Source organism: Eumetopias jubatus, unplaced genomic scaffold (genome assembly GCF_037043125.1).
Source record: "Eumetopias jubatus isolate StellerSeaLion01/CBP00866 unplaced genomic scaffold, mEumJub1_p1.0 scaffold_11, whole genome shotgun sequence".
NCBI lineage: Eukaryota > Metazoa > Chordata > Mammalia > Carnivora > Otariidae > Eumetopias > Eumetopias jubatus.
The window spans coordinates 108,713,032-108,726,923 of NW_028274817.1; positions in this window are offsets into that span (position 1 = coordinate 108,713,032).

Genomic DNA, 13,892 nt, shown 5'->3' on the forward strand with positions numbered 1-13,892 from the left:
CTTGATCAAAACTCTTCAGAGTATAGGGATAGAGGGTACATACCTCAATATCATAAAAGCCATCTATGAAAAACCTACAGCGAATATCATTCTCAATGGGGAAAAGATGAGAGCTTCCCCCTAAGGTCAGGAACATGGCAGGGATGTCCACTCTCACCACTGCTATTCAACATAGTATTAGAAGTCCTAGCCACAGCAATCAGACAACAAAAAGAAATCAAAGGCATCCAAATCAGCAAAGAGGAAGTCAAACTCTCACTCTTTGTAGATGATATGATACTTTATGTGGAAAACCCTAAAGACTCCACCCCAAAACTGCTAGAACTCATACAGGAATTCAGTAAAGTGGCAAGCTATAAAATCAATGCACAGAAATCAGTGGCATTCCTATACACCAACAACAAGACAGAAGAGAGACAAATCAAGGAGTCAATCCCATTTACAATTGCACCCAAAACCGTAAGATACCTAGGAATAAATCTAACCAAGGAGGCAAAGGATCTGTACTCAGAAAAGTATAAAATACTCATGAAAGAAATTGAGGAAGACACAAAGAAATGGAAAAACTTTCCATGCTCATGGAGTGGAAGAACAAACATTGTGAAGATGTCAATGCTCCCTAGAGCAATCTACACATTCAACGCAATCCCCATCAAAATACCATCCACTTTTTTTAAAGAAATGGAACAAATAATCCTAAAATTTGTATGGAACCAAAAGAGACCCCGAATAGCCGGAGGAATGTTGAAAAAGAAAAGCGAAGCTGGTGGCATCACAATTCCGGACTTCCAGCTCTATTACAAAGGTGTCATCAACAAGACAGTATGGTACTGGCACAAAAACAGACACATAGATCAATGGAATAGAATAGAGGGCCCAGAAATGGACCCTCAACTCTATGGTCAACTAATCTTTGACAAAGCAGAAAGAATGTCCAATGGAAAAAAGTCGCTTCAACAAATGATGTTGGGAAAATTGGGCAGCCACATGCAGAAGAATGAAACTGGACCATTTCCTCACACCACACACACAAATAGACTCCAAATGTTTGAAAGACCTAAACGTGAGGCAGGATTCCATCAAAATCCTAAAGGAGAGCACAGGCAACAACCCCTTCGACCTCAACCCCAGCAACTTCTTCCTAGAAACATCGCCAAAGGCAAGAGAAGCTAGGGCAAAAATGAACTCTTGGGACTTCATCAAGATAAAAAGCTTTTGCACAGCAAAAGAAACAGTCAACAAAACCAAAAAACAACCGACAGAATGGGAGAAAATATTTGCAAATGACATATCAGATAAAGGGCTAGTATCCAAAATCTCTAAAGAACTTATCAAACTCAACACCCAAAGAACAAATAATCCAATCAAGAAATGGGCAGAAGACATGAACAGACATTTTTCCAAAGAAGACATCCAAATGGCCAACAGACACATGAAAAAGTGCTCAACATCGCTCAGCATCAGAGAGATCCAAATAAAAACCTCAATGAGATACCACCTCACACCAATCAGAATGGCTAAAATTAACAAGTCAGGAAACGACAGATGTTGGCGGGGATGTGGAGAAAGGGGAACCCTTCTACACTGTTGGTGGGAATGCAAGCTGGTGCAGCCACTCTGGAAAACAGTATGGAGGTTCCTCAAACAGTTGAAAATAGAGCTACCTTTTGATCCAGCAATTGCACCTCTGGGTATTTACCACAAAGATACAAATGTAGGGACCCGAACGGGTATGTGCACCCCAATGTTTATAGCAGCAATGTCCACAATAGCCAAACTGTGGGAAGAGCCAAGATGTCCATCGACAGATGAATGGATAAAGAAGAAATGGTATATATACACAATGGAATATTATGCAGCCATTAAAAGGAATGAGATCTTGCCATTTGCAACGACGTGGATGGAACTGGAGGGTGTTATGCTGAGTGAAATAAGTCAATCAGAGAAAGACATGTATCATATGACCTCACTGATATGAGGAATTCTTAATGTCAGGAAACAAACTGAGGGTTGCTGGAGTAGCAGTGGGGTGGGAGGGACGGGGTGTCTGGGTGATAGACATTGGGGAGGGTATGTGCTATGGTCAGCACTGTGAATTGTACAATGCTGTTGAATCACAGATCTGTACCTCTGAAACAAATAATGCAATATAAGTTAAGGAAAAAAAAAAGAAGAAGATAGCAGGAGGGGAAGAATGAAGGGGGGGAAATCGGAGGGGGAGACGAACCATGAGAGATGATGGACTCTGAAAAACAAACTGAGGGTTCTAGAGGGGAGGGGCTGGGGGGATGGGTTAGCCTGGTGATGGGTATTAAAGAGGGCATGTTCTGCGTGGAGCACTGGGTGTTATGCCCAAACAATGAATCATGGAACACTATATCAAAAACTAATGATGTAATGTATGGTGATTAACATAGCAATTAAAAAATTTAAAAAAAAATTAGAGTTCTAATTTTTATTTCTTGTTTTAGATTTAAATTTCCCTTCTTTCTCGAGTTTTCTAAACTAGATGCTTACTTAGATTACTAATTTTAGATCTTTCTTATTTACTAACATGTGTTTTTAGTGCTATAAATTCCCCTCAATTGTTGCTTTTGCTGCATCCCAGAAATTTTGACAAGTTGTCTTTTCATTTTCATTTAGTTCAAAATAGTTTTTAATTTCTCTTGAATCTTCTTTGACCTTTGTGGTATTGAGAAGTGTATTGTTTAATTTCCTAATATCTGGGTATTTTCCAGCTATCTTTTTGTTATTAATTTCTAATTCAATTCCATTGTGTTCTGAGTAAGACAATTCAGAGTATTATATCAATTCTTTTAAATTGTTAAAGTGTGTTTTATGGCCCAAAATGTGTTCTCTCTTGCTGAATGTTCTGTGTGAGCTTAAGAAGATTGTGTTTTCTGTTGTTGTTGCAAGAAATATTTCATAAATGGCAATTACATCAAGTTGATCACAACCTATCCTTACCTATTTTCTGGTGGCTTGGCTTATCACTTACTCAAGGTGGCAGATGTTGAAGTCTCCAGGTATAATAATAAATTTCTCTTTTTCTTCTTTCAACTCTGCCAGTTTTGCCTCCTATATTTGACCCTCTCATGTTGGGTGCATAGACGTTTAGTAGTGTTATGTCTTCTTAGAGAATTTACTCCTTTATTATTAGATAGTATCCTTCTTTATCCTTGATGATTTTCTTATTCTGAAGTCTACTTTAACAGACTTTAATTAATTAAAATTAATATAGCTACTCCATCTGTTTCTGTTAGTGTTAGCATAGTGTATCTTTCATCATCTCTTTGAACCTATCTAAATCTTTATATTTAAAGAGGGTTTCTTGTAGACAACATATAGTTGAGTCTTTTTTCTAATCCACTCTGACAATTTCTGTCTTTTAATTGGTATGTTTATCCCATTCACATTTAAAGTGAATTTTGATACAGTTGGGTTAGTGTCTACCATGTTTATAACTACTTTCTGTTGATTTGTTTGTTTTTGTTTCTTTTTTCTTTTTTTCTGCCTTTTCTGGTTTTAATTGATCATTCTATATGATTCCATTTTTTCTGCATGCTTAACATATCAATTATACTTACTTTGATACATTTTTAGCATTTTTCCAGAGTTTGCAATATATATATTTAACAAATATAAATTTACCTTCAGACAACACTATAGTGTTTCAGTTGTAGTGCCGGGACATTAAAAATGAGTTCTCCCAATTTTTTCCTCACATCCCTTCTGATATTGCTGTTATTCAGTTTACTTATTCTTTGCTACTATTACTAGTAGTACTTTGCATGGTTATATTATTGTTCAATAAAGAATTAATTAAGTAAAATATTTCATTTTGCCTTCATTTACTCCTTCTTTGATGCTCTTCCTTCCTTTATGTTTATCTAAGTTTCTGACCTATATCATCATCCTTTTCCCTGAAGAACTACTTTTAATATTTTTTGTAAAGCAAGTCTACTGGTGATTAATTCTCTCAATTATTGTTTGTATGAGAAAGTCTTTATCACTTTGGAAGGATAATTTTGCTGGATATAGATTCTAGCTTATTTTTTTTTCTTTCAACACTTTTTTCATTTACAAGGTTTCTGACAAGAAGTATATTATAATTCTTATCCTTTTTCCTTTATAGATAAGATGCTTTTGCCCTCTGGTTTCTTTCAAAAATTTCTTTGCCTTTGGTTTTCTGCAGTTTAAATATCGTAAAAATAGGCATGGTATTTTTGTTTATCCTTCTTGATGTTCCCTGAGCTTCCTGGATCTGTGGTTTGGTTTCTGTCGATATTGGAAAATTTTTGGTCTTTTATCTTCACGTATTTCTTCTCCATTCTCTCTTTCTTTTCCCTTCTCTCTTTCTTCTCCTTTTCATTTTCCAATTACACATATGTTACATATTTTGAAATTATCCTACGGTTCTTGAATATTCTATTTTGTTTTTTAATTATTTTTTTCTCTGTGAATTTCATATCTCTTAACCTATATTTAAGCTCACTGATAGTCTACTCAATCCTGTCAAAGGCCTTTTTCATTTCCATTATAGTACTTTTTAAAAATTTCTAGTATTTTCTTTTGATTTTTTTTCTTAGGGTTTCCATGTCTCTGCTTACATTACCCATGTTCCTGCATTTTGTCTATTTTTTTATTAGCAACCTTAAGATATTAATCATATTTTAATTTCCCTATATGACAATTCCAACATCTGTTCTAAGTGTGTTTCTGATATTGCCTAGTCTCTTCAGAACATTTTTTTTCTTGCATTTTAGAATGTCTTTTAATTTTTTTGTTGAAAGCTGGGCAGGATTTTTTGAGGAATAGAAACTGAGGAAAATAGGTCTTTGGTGTGTTTTTTTATGTTAATCAAGTTAGGAATTAGACTGTGTTTAATGTTTGCTGCACTTGTAGGGGCCAGAGGATTCAAATTCTTTTTGTGTTCTTGTTTTTGTCTCTGTTGCAGATTTGAGGCTTCCCTGAATCCTCCTTCTCAGAGAGAGTCTGTGTCTTACAGCTCATTCAGTTTCATTCACTCTTACTGTATTGGGTTCCTGTTTGGTGATAAGGGGTGAGGAGGAGGGGAAGCATGCTATTACTTTATGATTAAATCTTAGTCTTTTATTGCATCTATGTCCCTAGATGGTGACCTTCACAGGTATTTTTTAGCTCACCCTCTTTCAGTGAGACAGGAAGGCTAGAGGTAGCTAGAATGAGAGAATGTTCCTCCCCAATGTGGGACAAGGTCTTTGTTATATAAAACACTCCAGGCATATTTCACAGTGGTTACTTTTCTCGTCCCTCTGCCAGAGCCTCAAGGGCAGCTTTTTCAGCATTTCACACTGGTGATGTTTCTGGAAGTAAATCCCATGAAGGTGTGGGGGCTCCCTAAGTGCCCAGGATTTTCTCACTCTCATGCTAGTCCATACTTAGGCTCCAGCAATTAGTGATGATTACCATTTAATTGTTCCTACCAGTTAATGGCCCTAGTGGGTTCTGTTCCAGGTAAGCAAATTTTGACAGTGACTTTCTGCATTCACCTATCTATACAGGGGATGGCACTTTGTCCTATGACCTTAATTCTCTGATGAGTCCTTGAAAAGTTGTAGACTTTCAATGTGCTCAACTGAAAGGACATAAGTTATAAGGACAGGACTGACAACTTCTAAGATCTTTTCATTTTGGGGCTAAAATTTGAATTCCCTGCAAAGTTTTTCTGTAAAGGGCTATATAGTAAATATTTTCAGCCTTGCAGGCCATATGGTCTCTGTTGCAACTAATCAGCTCCATTGTTGTAGTGTCAAAGCATCTAGAGCCAATACATAAATGAATGAGTTTGGTGGTGTTCCATTAAAACCTTATTTACAAAAACAAGGAATTGTCTGGTTTTGACCTGTAGGCATAAGTCTGCTGACCCCTGATTTAAAGCGTGGATTGAAAATCCTCAAAGCTAGAAATTGGTTAATAGTTGAATTTGTTAAATGGATCAGTAAATAAGTGAATCTGTTTGCATATTAAAATGTCTTTAAGAAATGTGGTGATGGGGCACCTGGGTGGTTCATTTGGTTAAGCAGGCTGACTCTTGATTTGGGCTCAGGTCATGGTCTGTCAGTGGTGAGATCAAGCGTCCCTCTCCCTTCCCCTGTGGCCCTTCCCCCAGCTCAAAAAACGAGTGTGCGTACATGTGCACGCACACACACACGCTTGCTCCCCCACTCAAATAAAAAATAAAATAAAAAATCTTTTTAAAAAAAATTTGGTGATGTCACAGATATGCTTCTGTTTTTAAATTATCAGGTAGGAGAGTTTTAATAACCTATATACTTCTGCTGTTGCAACTGTAATCATAGGAGTTACTATATATACCCAAGTTCGAATAAAAGGGGGAAAATAAGTCACTTACTTTTCTACTGAAATTACTTTTACTCTCTACTTTCCCAAATAATAATTGAGTCTAAGAAATACAAGGCAAACAGTGAGCTATTTCCACTTAATGACAATTTGAAAATGGTAATTTTCCAATGCTTGCAGTAAGAAATGTAATAAAACCTTAAGCACCAAGGATTCAAGTAACTGTATCCCTCAAGAGATCAGCATCTTGAAAAAATAAGAGGCCTTCACTGGGTTAAAGAGTTAAAGCTTCACAGGATAGAAGAGAAAATCAGCACTATCTAACCTCATGAATTTAAACTATTTGAAGAGGAAAGTTATGTGAGTGAATAGCGTAAATTTTAGCAACAAAAGTAATATAACATGTTTAAAGAACAGGATAGTCAATTTAGGATTTTTGTTACCTAAGTTAAAACTAATGCCTACAGTAAAAATACAATATTTTTGTGAAATCATTGATAGAATAAATTTTCTCAAACCCATAAAATGAGAAAATACTTCCCTGTGAAATATGTAAAACATTATTCCCAAAACCTTCCCTTTCTGAATCTACAAATTTCCTCTCATGTTGCAAATTAGGAAAAGACAGAATCTTAGGTGAGTAGTATTTAACTAAAATATTTTTTGTATGCAATAAATTTGCTCTCTGCCAACTTCTCAGACCTGGATTCCACTTTGATTTATTGTTCTCTGGCTTCTGGGAGCTTATCTGTCTTTCCTGAAATTGCCTAAATCCTCTCTTACTTATTCATTACCTCAACAATTAGTTCAAGTTGCTAACATATATAAAGGGAGATGACAGCGTAAGTCAGTAGATATCAGTTATCTGTTTCATTGAGGCTGGATGGTTCACTTCAATGACTACTCTCACTTTTTATCCAAGTTGGTATAAAGCGAAAGGCATTATAGGATGGCAGTAACTGAATTTTAGAATTCAGCTTCTAGAAAGCCCAATTCAGATTTTTAGCCAAGATCAATGACTTGTCATTTAAATTTAAAAAATTAAAATTAAAATTTTTAGTCTTGCACATCCTTCTTAAGAATAATCTTTATTTGAATTATCTTTTTATTATTAGTGTGAATGGCTTTTACTTCTCCATTATATGTTGTAATTAGTTACTGCTGATATGTAGATATGGCTTTGGATGTTTATCCAGAATTAGTTTATCAATAGCAAATGCTTATGTTAATTATTTTGGGTTTCCTCAATAGACAGTCATTACTGTTATCACTAGAACATGGGGATGTATGGAAGAAGTGAAAAAAGATGAAGTTGGAGATTGTGTACATAGCAGCCATGTTTTGATATGTGACTCCATCCCACTGGCCACAGTCGACTGAACCATGTGTAGATACTTGACACATGCTGAGTTAGTCACTCTCTTTCCTTGGAATTTAGAATTAGAACTGTAAAAAAATTCTCTGTAATTTTATACAACTATAACGTGAAGTAAAAAGCTTTGTGGGAGTTATATAAAAAGAATATTGTGCATAGAAGATTTATACAGACCCTTAGAGAAAAGAAAGGACAGAGTCCTGGCTGCTTTCCAGGTCTTTCCTAAGCTGGCTGCATTCCTGTCCTTGAGTTTCATGATACCCTTCTGTTTATTACAGTTTTACACTTTCCTATCTTTTTGCTAAAGCTAGTTTGATTTGCTTTCTCTTACTTGCAACCAAATTACCTAAGATACTATGTCTTGCATTATCACAGCATCTTTACCGAATTCCATTATAATTATTTTTCTTCCCCTAGAGATTGTTGAAGTAAGTAGCTACAACTTAGGTCTTTTTAAATCCCAGCACTGAGTCAGCACTCAATATTTGCAAAGTGATGTAAGAGAAAAGCTTGTCTCTGTGGAGACACAGCATGACGAAGTCTTCTACAAAAGCATTCCTTCTCATATGGATATGTTTCTTTATTAACTGTTCATTTTTTAAACCTTAGAAGAGCTTTTCACAAATTGAATTCATTGGCTACCCACTGGCTGAAGATGAGACTTAAGTGTTCGGTGTAAAATGGTTCCACAGTATTTATGTATGGAAAATACTCTATTACACAAAGTTACCATCTTTCTTTACTGTAGTAATTCTCAGAACCTTTAACATGATATAGGCACACTGCAAATCTTCAAGAAGGTGATAAAACAGGGCTTCCCAGACTCTTTGACCATGGGATCCTTTTGCCACAATACTTCATAGAATTCATCTCAACAACAATGAAATTATCTGATTTTAAAACAAAGGACTAGAATAAGCATTTCTTCAAAGAAGATATATAAAAACAAGCACATGAAAAGATGCTCAACATCACTAATGATTAGGGAAATGCAAATCAAAACCACAGTGAGATACCACCTCACATCCATTAGGATGGCTACTATAAAAAAACAAAAATAGTAAATAACAAATATGGGTGAGGATGTGGAGAAATTGGAACCCTTGTGCACTATTAGTAAGAATGTAAAATGGCACAGCCACCATGGAAAACAGTATGGTACTTTCTCAGAAAATTAAAAATAGAATTACCATATGATCCAGCAATTCCACTTCTGAGTATTTACCCAAAATAATTGAAAACAGATTCTCAAAAAGATATTTGTATACCCTTGTTCATAGCAGTATTATTCATAATATTAAAAAGGTAGAAGCAACCCGACTGTCAGTCTACAGATGAATAGATAAACAAAATGTGGTATAAACATACAATCAGTTATTATTTAGCCTTAAAAAGAAAGGAAATTCTGACACATTACAACATGAATATGAACAGTCAAATTAATAGATACAGAAAATAGAATGGTAGTTGTCAGAAGCTAGGGGCAGAGAAGGCTAGGGAAATGTTGTTTAATGGATATAGAGTTTCAGTGTTACAAGATGAAGAGGTCTGAAGATTGGTTGCACAACAGTGTGAATTTAGTTGACACTACCGAACTGTACACTTAAAAATGGTTGAGGTAGTAAATTTTATGTTATGTGTTTTTTATCGCAATTAATGTTTTTTTAAACTTCACAGAACAGTATACTCAGAAAAAATATTTTTAGAAATAGTGCCAAGACAATTTCATGGTGTGTTGCTCCCAAAAGCACATACATGGGAGCAAAGCCATTCTTACACAAAGAAATGGTGGTGGTTAACTTTCCTATTCTTTGAAATTTCCAGCATAGTTAATTTTAGGATAATCAGTATAATGTAGTACCCACTTTTTTCCTCTTACTTGAGAAGGGATGAAAATTGCACAGTTACATTTTGTTTCCTGATGGATAACTTTTAACATATTATTATTATGTTGGCGTCTTCTTTCCATCTTTATATATATGGTGTACAAGAATGATGACATGGAGAGATGATTTGGGGCTGATAAATAACAACTATCTCCCTCAATCTACTTGATCTTTGCTTACTCCCCTAATTTACTAGCCACAACACATAGTCCCAAGGAAACTTGTAAGGATCTAGCATTGGTAGGTAAGGTGCTAGCTACCTTAGGTTTGGGGGAATTTATTTTATCTGAGCAAAATCCTCCGAATCTCCAAAGCTTCTCTTTGACTTCTGATCACATATTCTAAGAGATAATAAAAACTCAGTTTGCTATAAATCTACTGCTGCCACTTGCAAGCTTTCATCCCATCACATAATCTCTCAGTAGTTGTTGTCCTCTCTAAAACCTGGGGCCAGTACCAGAACAACCTTCTTGCAGCTACCCTGAAGAGTAATGAATAGAAATGAGTTATAAATATAAAACGATGTATAAATCTTTTAGCACCAGAAACTTGGGATGTTTTAAGTACACAAAGGACAGACTAATAAGACTATCAATCCTGTCTCCAATGTATAGACATTTAGAAAGTGGGATACCATCCATCCCTGGCTCTTAGAGCCTCAATTTAAAAAAAAAAAAATCTACGATTTCCATCAGTGTAGAGAAATGTGCCCTTTTGTCTTTCTTTCTGGAGCTAATTTAATGAATTTTCCTATAAATGCTAAGGCCATGTAAGATGGGGTTACATTTTATCTGCATTGTAGCTAGACTCATTATGGATGGTTTTCTTAATTCAGAGAGTATTCAGTTCTACAGAGATTCTACTCTGCTAGCATCTGTCTACATTAGAAGCATCAGATTGAGTGAATATTAATGTTGAGGTTGTTTGCATATTACATAGCTAACATACTGAAAGAAAACAATTCAAATTAAAAAGAATCAAGGCTGACAGTTTTAAAACCTTAATGGGGTGCTGTTTTCCACTGTGTTGAGTTTAATATTGAATAACTTGGTCTTCATTAAGGACCCAATCTTTAAAATTACATTTCTCTGGGGGTTCGGAGAATATGATAAAAGTTGACTAATAGTTTCTCTCTTGTTGAAGTAGTGAGCAATTCTCAACTGTGCCCAATTCCATTTATGTAACATTTTCAAAATCTGTTGGCTTATACCCAGTAAAATTTTACTTGTAAGTAAGAAATCCATGTTAAAGAGCATCTGTGTTTGTGTGCAACTAATTTAAGGGTCTTTGCATAGAACCTTCTGAAATGGAGTTAATAAAAAAGAAAACCATTTAACTAGTAGTCCTAAAACCAAAAGTATGTTTCTAGTCTATTAGAAGAAGAATGTGTTGGCCGCAACCAGCTGAATCATTACCACACTCATGCAGTACACTGGTAATTTGTCTTCAATGTCTGGCACTCTGCTTTTTGAGGAAATATGGGAAAGGAGATGCATGTCTCTGCAGGTCTAGTCCCTGTAGCTAGGTTGCTGGTATCCCACTCCAAATACATCTTCCTCTCAACCTCCCATTCATATACTGTTTTAGAATCCTAGAGGAAATGTTTCAATCATTGAGGGCAATGAGATAGGAATAAAGTCATTTTTCTCTTATTTTCCTTTATGAGCCTGAGAAACAGCATTCATACAGCTTTCTTAGGTATAAAAGAAATAATGAAGTAGACTAGCCTCCTCTTTTGTACTGGAAATTTGAATTAAGTTGAGAAAACTCTTCTCAGAAGAAAGAAGTGAAATATTCTTCATTTCTAGTTTCCTTTTTCTTCCTCTTTCACAGAGCTTCCCTTCCCTCTGACTAGCTTATCCACAAGGAGATAGGTGCAAAGTTATGTAATATAGACAGAACAGTGGCTGTAATTAAGAAAAGGACCTCATAGAAGCCATAATTTTACAAGTGAGCAAACTTACTCTGTTACCAATTGCCTTCTTCAAGGCCAGGTTGAGCCATCTTCTCATTTGAGTCAAATCCATGTGTAAGTGTAGTCAGAAGCAGACGCAAATAAAAACCACAACAAAGGGGCACCTGGATGGCTCAGTGGGTTGAGCATCTGCCTTTGGCTCAGGTCATGATCCCAAGGTCCTGGGATTAAGCCCGATGTCCCGCTCTCTGCTCAATCGGGAGTCTGCTTCTCCCTCTCTCTCTGTGCCCCTCCCCCCGCTCATGCTCTCTCTCTCTCTCTCTCTCTCTCTCTCTCTCTCTCTTTCTGCCCCCCTTCTCAAATAAATAATAAAATCTTAAAAAAACACAACAAAATTTAAAAAGCTGAAAGTACTGTGAAATACTCAGTTTCTCCCCGGACAGACAGCTAGATATTAGCTGGACATTATCAGAGGCCATTGTGGATTAAATATACCTCATATCCTTTCCCCATTTCAGCATCACCACCCAGATAAATGAAGCCTTCCTAATTCCCAATAAATCATCTGTGACTTTTCTTCTTCAAAAAAAGCAAGTCTTCTCATTATCATTTCAAACTAAAGAGGCTGTTAAAATACTAGGTACTTCCCTGCAGAGATGCATTAGGTTAGGGAATAATAACAGGCAATCTCTGAACTCTAGATTTGAAAGAGTTTAAGTGATCACTATAAAAATATTTTCAACTAGCAAAAAAACACTCCATTGGTATTTGTGAATCATCTCTGCCATTTCTGATTAAGGTGTTCTTCTTTCTAGTGATTCTTGAGTGGAAAGAGGTCGATAGACACATTTAGACACACACATTCACAAGAAACCTGACTTCTGAGTCCATAGTATGTTCAAAAGACTTTCATGGATAGTCTTGAAGACAAAAAAAAAAATTGTTTTAAGTTTTAAAAAATCAACTTCAAAACCCAATTTTTAAAGTATCACGGGTTAATTCCTTCTCTTCTGACCTGATCAAATCTTTAGTGGCCCAACTACACAGCAAAAGGCTTATCATACTCTATTTGGCACCGACTAGCCCCCTATAATTACAGCATTAAAATGTTTTCTAGGCTTCATACATTTGTTAAGAAAAGATCAGTTCGAGGAATAATGATAAATTATCATTCAAAGAAAAAAACTTTTATCTTCTGAAACACAAGTCTTTGGGACTTCTCACAGAAATGGCTCTTTCTCACAACCTCATGTGGTCAGGGCAAAATCAATGTTGGTAGTAGCAACATAAATTTATTATTCAATGACCTGGGTAGAGAGACGGTTCTCTCTAGTTTCAGGGAGGGAAAAATGCCAGGACCACAAGCACTCCCTAATGAAAGACTGTGCTTGCACTTATTATAGGAGTTGGATGATGTTTCAGGGCACAGATGCCAGGAGTTTTGTTTGGTTTCTTTTTAATTTCATCATGCTTTTAAAACCATTTTTCTTTTTACAGCCTCCTTTAATGCCTTTGAAAAGATCCATTCTCCTGAGTCATCCAAGAGGACTGAGAACAGTATGAGCTTTGAGCTGAACAGAAGACTCCTTCCTCGAACTGGTGAGAGGTGGTTCTCTAAGTGCCTTATATGTTCAACCTTCATTTAATTCCACTCACACTGTACCCCCACTGGTACTGAAGACAAATAGCACTGCAGTCTTTGGGTACAGCCTCAGTGTTTACTTCTGATACAGCCAAGGATATACTGCTCAGACTCTGAGAACTATAAAAATTATTTTGGAGAAGAAATTTTTGGCTCTCTACCTCTGCTTTCTCTTAGCCATGGAGAAGGAAGGCCACAGTAATGGTTAAGATAGTTGAAACAAGGAGAGAAGGCATACAAAACCTGAATTCCCCCTTAATCTGACTTCAGATACCCTATTAAGTAAAGTTAATTGCAACTGTTACTTATGAAGCATGGCAGAACCTCCCCTTCCCAACCACCACACCAGTATCCCCTCAGCCCTTACCATCCTGCTGACTGCTGGCATCTGCCTGTCTTTGCATTTGGGCTTTCTCTGGACTTACTGGTTTTTTTAATTTTTTAATTTTTTTTAAAGATTCTTTATTCATTTATTTGAGAAAGAGAGAGAGAGAGAACATGACGGGGGGAGGGTCAGAGGGAGAAGCAGACTCCCCGCTGAGGAGGCAAGCCCAATGTGGGACTTGATCCTGGGACTCCAGGATCATGACCTGAGCTGAAGATAATCCCTAGTCTTTTTTTAAGATTTTATTTATTTATCTGAGAGAGCAAGAGAGAATGCATGGGAGGGGGGAGGGGTAGAGGAAGAAGACGACTCCCTGCTGAGCAGGGAGCTCAATGTGGGACTCAATC